General features: G+C 38.5%; 1 long non-coding RNA gene across 1 annotated transcript; it reads right to left on the reverse strand.

The window, feature by feature from the left end:
• Nucleotides 1-3,348: 3,348 nt before the first annotated feature.
• LOC135221720 (uncharacterized) lies at nt 3,349-7,739 on the reverse strand. Its single transcript, XR_010316075.1, has 3 exons — nt 7,592-7,739; nt 3,627-3,749; nt 3,349-3,491 (listed from the first exon to the last, which is right to left on the reverse strand). It is a non-coding gene; the product is annotated as an uncharacterized LOC135221720 (long non-coding RNA).
• Nucleotides 7,740-8,242: the final 503 nt, after the last annotated feature.

Genomic DNA, 8,242 nt, shown 5'->3' on the forward strand with positions numbered 1-8,242 from the left:
AATTCGGAAATACAGCTACATACATATCTGACAGGCAAGTTTTATGAACAAAACTTAGAGAATCGAAGCAGACAGCTCAAGCTTCTTATGTTATTGGACATAAGCGTTCATTGACGTAGTCTACAAGTCTATTTCTTGTACGAGTCTGCGAATGACGAATGAGAGCTCTTCCGAATCTTGTCAATAAGAGCTTATTCGCTTACGCAATATAAAGTTAAAGAGATGTTTGTCAATGAGAACTAACCCATTTACGGGACAAAGAGATATTTTGTCAATGAGGGGATACCCACTTACTTGACAAAACGATAGTATATTGTCAATGGGGGAAAGTCACTGAATTGACAAAACGTAATCCAGGAAGTCGAGCATTTTATTTTTTCCCATTCCCGTCTCAAACGAGAAAGGGGCAAGAATCCTGTTAAGAGACAGGGCTTACGGCAGGTAGAACGACGATGTTCAATTCGGCAGCGTATTCCCGACTAGAAACTAACAAAATCTATCATCTGAAAACCCCTTTCAGATGGGCTAAAAAGCTTGCAAAATTATCCTGGGAGGAGGAAGAAACTCTCCAACCAGCTTCCTCTCCCGTATCACAACTAATGCCTGCTAAAGCTTAAAATTTATTGGCAGTATGGCAAAGGTGGCAAAGGAAGTCCTGTCTTGCGCTTTCCTGAAGAGCGTCCTTTTGATGAATGCCTTTGCAAGAATCCTACTGAACGTCGCCGAGACGTCGAGCCTTTACATAACCCGTAACTGCCTTATCGCAAAGTCTTGACTGCGGTAGAGAAAACGAGATCTTCCCTTGAGCTTTCCTTAACTCCATCCACCTTTGCGAAAAGCAATATAATATTGACAGAGACCTCTTGAATTCACGAAACCCGAGGTCTTGCTGGGTTTCGAAGACGAAGTTGTCTGTTCACTTTAAGCTTCTCCGAAGCACTGCTTACTTCACATTCTTGAGGCTCAAATCTTAAACAAGAGCTTGAAGTTGAAGAGTTCAACAGAAGCGTTCAGCCAGGATACAAACCTGGTGTGCGCTGGCGCGCGCTCGGCGTCCATTTGCGAGGACGCTCGGCGTCCTGGCGCGCGCTCGGCGTCCACTGGCGAGGACGCTCGGCGTCCACTGGCGCGCGCCTGGCGTCCATCCGAGCGTCCCGTTCAAGCCGAGCGTCAAAAGAAGCGTGCAGAAAAGCGTCACGCTCCTGACAGGCCTTCTTTTTCATATTTCTCGGTGGAAAGACGTACACATGATCAGGCGACGTTCGCCTTCTTACTTCTCACTGAAACGCATAACGAGAGAGTGAGGAGGCGTGAAGCGTCCCTTCTCTAAAGCTTCTATTTAGAGGGCGCGAGTCTTCGAGATTCGTGCACGGTGACGATCTTCCGCAGCCTGGGGAAACGCAACAGGTCACCGAAGAAGGACGCCCAGATCGATGTGGGTTCCCCGTAACCCTCCTTCGGCTTTCGACATGCCCTCTCCCTGGTCCTGGGAGTCCGACAGAGGTCCAGGCCTAGAGGCGTTATGGGGCGGATCTGACGTTCCCTCCTGACGAGAGAGAGGACGTGAAGCGTCTCTTCTAAAGCTTCTAAGAGGGGGCGCGAGTCCTTCCCGAGAGCTCAAAAAAACCCTTTGCGCGGGGGGGGTGGGGAGACTCGGAGGACGAGAAGCAATCCTTCAGGATTCGTGCACGTGCACGAACTTTGGCAGTCTGGGGATTTTCATCAGAAACTGCCGAAGGCACGCCAGATCGGTGGGGGTTCCTCGTAACCCTCCTTCGGCTTTCGACATGCCCTCTCCCTGTGGTCCTGGGAGTCCGACAGAGGTCTAGACCTAGAGGCGTTATAAGGCCGATCTGACGCACCCTCCACTACACAAGGGGCACTGTCACTGCACTTAGCCACTTCACTATTGCTCTCTAAAGCAAGCACTTTCGATTCTAAGTTACGAATCGAAAGAGTATAAGAGAAAAGGGCAATAACCTCTACAGACACTGTTTTAGGGCCCGAAGGCAACATTACAGGGTTGGAGTAACAATAACAGAAGTAGCACTCTTCACAACAATGAAGGAGAGCGATCACCTCTCGCAGACATATTCATAAACCCGTAGGCCATACTATAGGGTTAGGCAAAATAAAGTCTACAGGAAGGTTAGCAGGTTCACTACCCTGACTTTTGTTTACTGATTAATTGCGTACATACGAATCATACTTTTTCCTTACGGAAATTAGACATGTTTACTGATTAATTGCGTACATACGAATCATACGTCTTCCTTACGGAATAGACAAAGTCTCAAACTCCTTACATGACAAATCTCAACAAAGAAGCAAGACCCAAACCCCTCGTGCATACCAAGTGCGGATCTACCGAAGCTTTCGGTAGCCACACCCTATCTTTGCAGACAACCCCCTCTGAAACTAGCCTAACTAGATTCAGATATCTTATGCAAAAATGAATTAAATTCAAATCAATTTAAGATAGCGTATGCCTAGCCACAAATCCAAGTAAATAAATCAAAAGACAATTAGGATACTTAGCGGCAATGAAGTTTCCAAAATCCTAAGACGGAGGTACTGAAAACAGGTGTTTTCAGCACCGGCGACAGAAAAATTATGAATAGAAAATGGGAATGGTTCCTGATAACCCGCCTCCCAGCGGCGGGAATGGGTACTAACCACCTGGCCGACCACTGCGTGTGTCGGAAGTTTTTTAAATTCTGTCGGACTTCAGAAAATACAGCTATATATATATCTGACAGGTAAGTTTCATGAACAAAATATGCGTTATTATAGTGCTAATAATACCTGATAATTTCATTAGCCTGTCTTGATTAGTGTATTTTTGGCAAATATTTTTACAATCGGCACCCCTCCAAACTGGAGTCACTACCGAGAGATTCAGTTCGGCAGCGAACGCAATGTTTACATTCTGCTCACCCACCCGGTAAAGAAGGGGTTAATCCTGCCTAGCACTTAGACAGTGGTCTGAATGACTTGGATAAACTTATAAGGCAGAAAAAGTCACCACACACACTCACACAAATACACAAAGGAAAAATATGAACAAAATTAGAATAATTCTTATCACCCTAAGTTTTTAAAGCGGTTTCCCTTGTCATTACATAACTTTTCAGCCCTGAAGTTACTGCCATACATTTCTTCCTGCCCACTACAGTATCAAGATGGCATCTTAGTCATAAATCAATCCCACAGATGATATACTTAACCCTGCTCTTTGTATTGTATATAAATACTATACATATATTATAGTGCTACAGTCATGACTAAGTAAAAAATTTAAGCCTGAATTCTCTCAGAACTCTCATCTACGTTAACTACTCTGACATAAGAAATAATTGATGGCATACCTGTAAAATGCTAGCTGAATGGCCATCTGCAGGAAGCTGTCCGGACTTAATTTTTGTGATTTTATAAAATTCTTGCCAAATCCGGTGAAGTTGAAGCATGTCATCTCAAGATCATCTACCAAGCTGTGGGAAAAATAGATATATTTTTAAAACTTTTGTATGTGATATATAGCAAATATACAGCATAAGTATTATGTTATCACTGTATAGATATCAATAATGGAAAAAAAAACAGCAATGTCATCAGAAGTCACCTACCTCTGTAATGATACTTTGGCATCCTCAATTTCTTGCTTAATCTCTGGTGTAATATTAAACATGAGTCGTTGCGGGCGAGGAAGCTCCATGACAGGTGTGTGAGGCTCTCGTTTACTTTCAGCTCTTAATTGGACAAGGATACAAGTAACACATAACAAAAAATGTCACATTTTACCTTAAAATTAATTACAAAGCTTTTCTGCCTTAAATTGGAAAACTGCACTATCTGCAAAATTTTCAAAACTGAGATATGCCATGCCACCTACTGGGCTCATGAAACACAAATACACAAGTTAATGGAGTTTTAGAATGATTCTTCAGTGCTTTCCACGAGTATTTAGGGGTTGCATTTGCAATACCTGCAAAACCAGTAATAAGGCATGGGAAAACTGCAGCATCTACCATTTACTGCAGTCTTACATAGTAATCCATGCAGTAACTGCAAAATCAGAGGTAAGGCAGGGGAAAATTGCAGTATTTATCATTTTGCTGCAGTCTTTGATTGTATTAGTATAACAACATGTACTGTTACTGTGGTCTGAAGCATTAATCTTTATATTCCTAAATGATATGTGACTGTACCAGAACCTCTAAAAAAGAATAAGAAAGAAGAAAGGCCTCCTATTCAAGACCCTTGTAAAGAGACCAGTAAGAAGACATATACTAGCAAGGTTTTCCAGGATCAGTGGGAATGCATCCACACTCAATTCTGGATCTTGACAAACAATGGGCAAAGAGACATGACTTATAAGCATATTACAAGAAAACCAACAGGGCGCCATACCAGAGGAGAGGAGGAGAGTAAGAAAAAAATTATCGTTGAATACAAACTGCCAAATAAATGCTGATGCAGAAATGCTAGATGTCTGCAAGTTATTTTTCTTGGCAACTCTTGAGTATCATCCAAAATAAGACAGGATATCACCACTGTAATGCAAACACCAAATACATCCATCTCAGCAGCCACGGAGAGATGAGGGAGACACACAAGAAGAACAGTGACAAGATTTCAGATCACATTTTTGAGTTTTTTAATCCTTCTAGTAGTCATTACTGAGGGTAACATGCACCTAGTGACATTTATATTCATTCAATGCATGAAGAATAGAAGTAAAAAAAAACGGAAACCCTTGTCACTTACAAGTTGTAAATTGAGATGTGTAAACGAATGCGAGATGTGCCTGAAGCACAACCAGCTATGAGGGATTTACATTCTGACAATGGTCCTTGAGATGACTGTGACTTTTGCCAATGTCAGCTGCTGCACAAACAAAGGTATACAACCACCCAGAAATGGCTAAGTGTTGCCCTGCAGAGAGCGCTTATGTTGTCTTGGATACCCGGCAATAAAATGGTTATCTTTACTGAATGTATCGTTGCATACCAAAAGACCTTTGCTCTGCTCAGTTTGAAGAAGAATAAAGTTGCAAATAGTAAGGGATACGATCTCTGTTGTGCAGCACAAGGGAAATGCTAAAAGGAATGCTAAAGCGATAAAGTTTGCATTAATTTATGCCTTCCAGAAGGAACTTGAAATTAAGCACTTCATTATTTTGCTGGATGACTGCATGGCCCTAAACAAGAACTGGTGTTCATTTTCTTCCATGATCCTTTTAATTAATGGTGACATCATAATGGCCAAGGATATCACATTCAAACAGTACTACTTTGAACCTGTTCACACATTTATGTTGGCAGATTTGTTCCACCATAAGGAGGAATCTGAGATTAGAAGCTGCCCTGGAGGGAATGTCTACAACTTTCCTTATTTCTGTGACGTCATGAAAGCTTGATGCGGATACCATGCTGCACAACATAATTGTTGTCCAGTTTCGAAGAGGATCCCACATGCTGCACATGAAAGCAAGTCATGAAGAAGACAGCTTCAGTGACATCAAAGTTCTGAAGAAGAACTTCAAAATGGAAATGAGGCGAGAGGGGTACTGGCCAACAAGAATGCAGACATTGGTGAAAAGTTGTATCCTTTGATGACAAAGAACCAACGCCCATTCTGGATGAAATTGGCAGAAAGCACTGATGAAACAGTGTAGAGATAGTGACTTTGATTCACCATGACCCTGAACAGAACTTCTTTTTTCTGAAAGTCAATATCAGCTAACATTATGACATGTAGAATGCTGGGAACATGATTAATTGGGCTGTGATTCACAGATACTGCAGTTTTTCACTGCATGGCGACTTTTAGGTGCTTCATGGTGAACAAGGAAAATCTGTGACATAATCCTTTCAGAATTACGCATTTATTTTAGTAAAATTATAATTTGCATTGAATTGAATACATACCCTTTTGTACCAATAAGCATGAGATAAAACAGTAGAAAAATTGAATAAAAAATTCTTTAACAACATTTTTCTCAAGTTTTGTATTTTTGCAGATACTACAGTCTTCCATTTTGGGGCAATTTTCACATCTAACTAAATATATCTGAAAAATTATGATCTGATTAACAAGCCCTATCAATGATTTTTCTAATGGAACTGAACCTTATCTGAGTACCTTAACAAATACTAGCTATATTTCAAGAATGGCTAAAAAAGGCTGAATAAATAAGAATGCATAATTATAGTCATTAAAAACAATACAGTCACCACCCTACTTACGAACATTCAATTTACAAACATTCAGATACAAAAAATTAAGGTTACACATTCAATTTTGCTCTACATGCCTATTAGACAAGCAAGAATTTTTGGAAAGAACAAAAGAACAAAGAGAAGAAGCGGTTCCATTAACCCCTTCCCTGATTATCCCAGTACTAAATTTTGAATGTTGTATGAATCTAAATTTTATGTTTTTCTTTTTACCTTTCTAATATTCAAAGTAGTTCTTTATAATGCTGAACAATTTAAAAATTCAGTGAAAATAGTATAACCTTTGACTCCTGAATTAACTCGATAATGTAAACGTTGACAAAAATTATGCACTGCATGTTAAAAACCAACTTACGAACAATTCAAGATAAGAACATCTATCCGGAATATAACTCATTCGTAAGTCGGATAGTGACTGTACAGACTTGTATTACCATGGAAATGCAATGCCTGCCAAATTAATCGAAGTACTGGTCTGATGTAAAATTACAAGAATTAGTTTTTTATGACAAAATAATTTCTGAGGGTTTCAATTTCCATCATTATTTTACTGATTTCTTTACTTAGAATGTCCTGTTTAGCTTTCAATTTCTAGATTTATACTGACCTATTACTGCAGCAATTTTTTATTATACTCACTATGTTCCAGCTAGAAAATATGTCAATATTCAAACTGTTCTATTGCCAGTTACTACATCACACTGACCTTATTTCACATACTTTATCTTCTAAACTATTTTGAAGCAGCTGTTTATTGTGAGATATGGTCGTTGTTAAAAAAACTTGACTTCCATATTAATCTATTCCAAGATTTTCTCATATATTAGAGTTTTGCATATAAGGATGTCTGTGTACATGTTTCTTATATTCAAGTACTACTTAGTTTTTGTTGAGTTTATGATACTTCATTATTTCTTCTGCAAAAATTGTTTTACACATGAGGTGCATCAACACATAAAGAATCCTCTTGTTACTGACCAGCAACTTTCTTTGTTACTGTATTTGGCAATAGCAGTTTCCATTACAGTATACATTTTTAATACTGTAAATGTAAAACTTTTTATCTGATTCTGATTTTGCCAACCTACTATGGTGATGATGTTAAAATGTTCCAACAGTGGCAAATGGTTTACAGTATTTAAGTGGTACTTAATTCAAATATACACGGTAGGACACTTCAAGTAATAACATTAATAGTATCATAAATAAAGCATCATTGAAAGCTATTTTACAAAATATGCTTTAAAACTTCAACTTAGCTGTACTATAATCCATATAGTTCCAAGGAACAAACAATTATCAAAACATTACTTACAATACAGAAGACAAAGAAGACACAATTTTTAACTTACTCTAAACCACCTTTGCCAGAAGTTCTGCAAAAGAAATTTTTGGGTGCTACAATAAAACCTTGAAAAAAAGAAAAATAAAACAAAATAGAATTACTAATTCAAAATAAAATCAAACCCGCAAACAATCTTCTACAAGCAAAGAAGCTTTCCAATGTAATGCAGCTCTATACAGGGACTAATCAACACACATGAAGAAATAAAATTTTATTACATGCAAAAAAATTAATTATTCTCATGAATTTATTTTTTCATTAAACCAAAATTGTAAGAAATATACAACATTCCAAAGTGCTGAAGTACAAAGAACATAAATTTTGTTAAGAATCTACATCTAATAAAGGCATTAAACCCGGTATGACCTATTTACATCTATAACCGGGAAGACCCAATTTTACATGTACTACAGTAGTCTAAAATTATTCCAAAGTTCCTGGTGACAACTTTAAAGGCAAATCTATCAAATAAATGCAAATCATTTACTACTAAATAGTAAGACTAATTAGTACAAATATATTTTTATAATATAAAAAGGCTTTATATTTATACTTACCCAATATTACATAGCTATTAGCTTCACTCATTCGGCAATTCAAATTTTGAAATCCGTGGGTCGCACTAGAATGTTTTAGGGGTAGATGACTAAGCTCCACC

The sequence above is a fragment of the Macrobrachium nipponense genome, chromosome 3, assembly GCF_015104395.2.
Source record: "Macrobrachium nipponense isolate FS-2020 chromosome 3, ASM1510439v2, whole genome shotgun sequence".
Lineage (NCBI taxonomy): Eukaryota > Metazoa > Arthropoda > Malacostraca > Decapoda > Palaemonidae > Macrobrachium > Macrobrachium nipponense.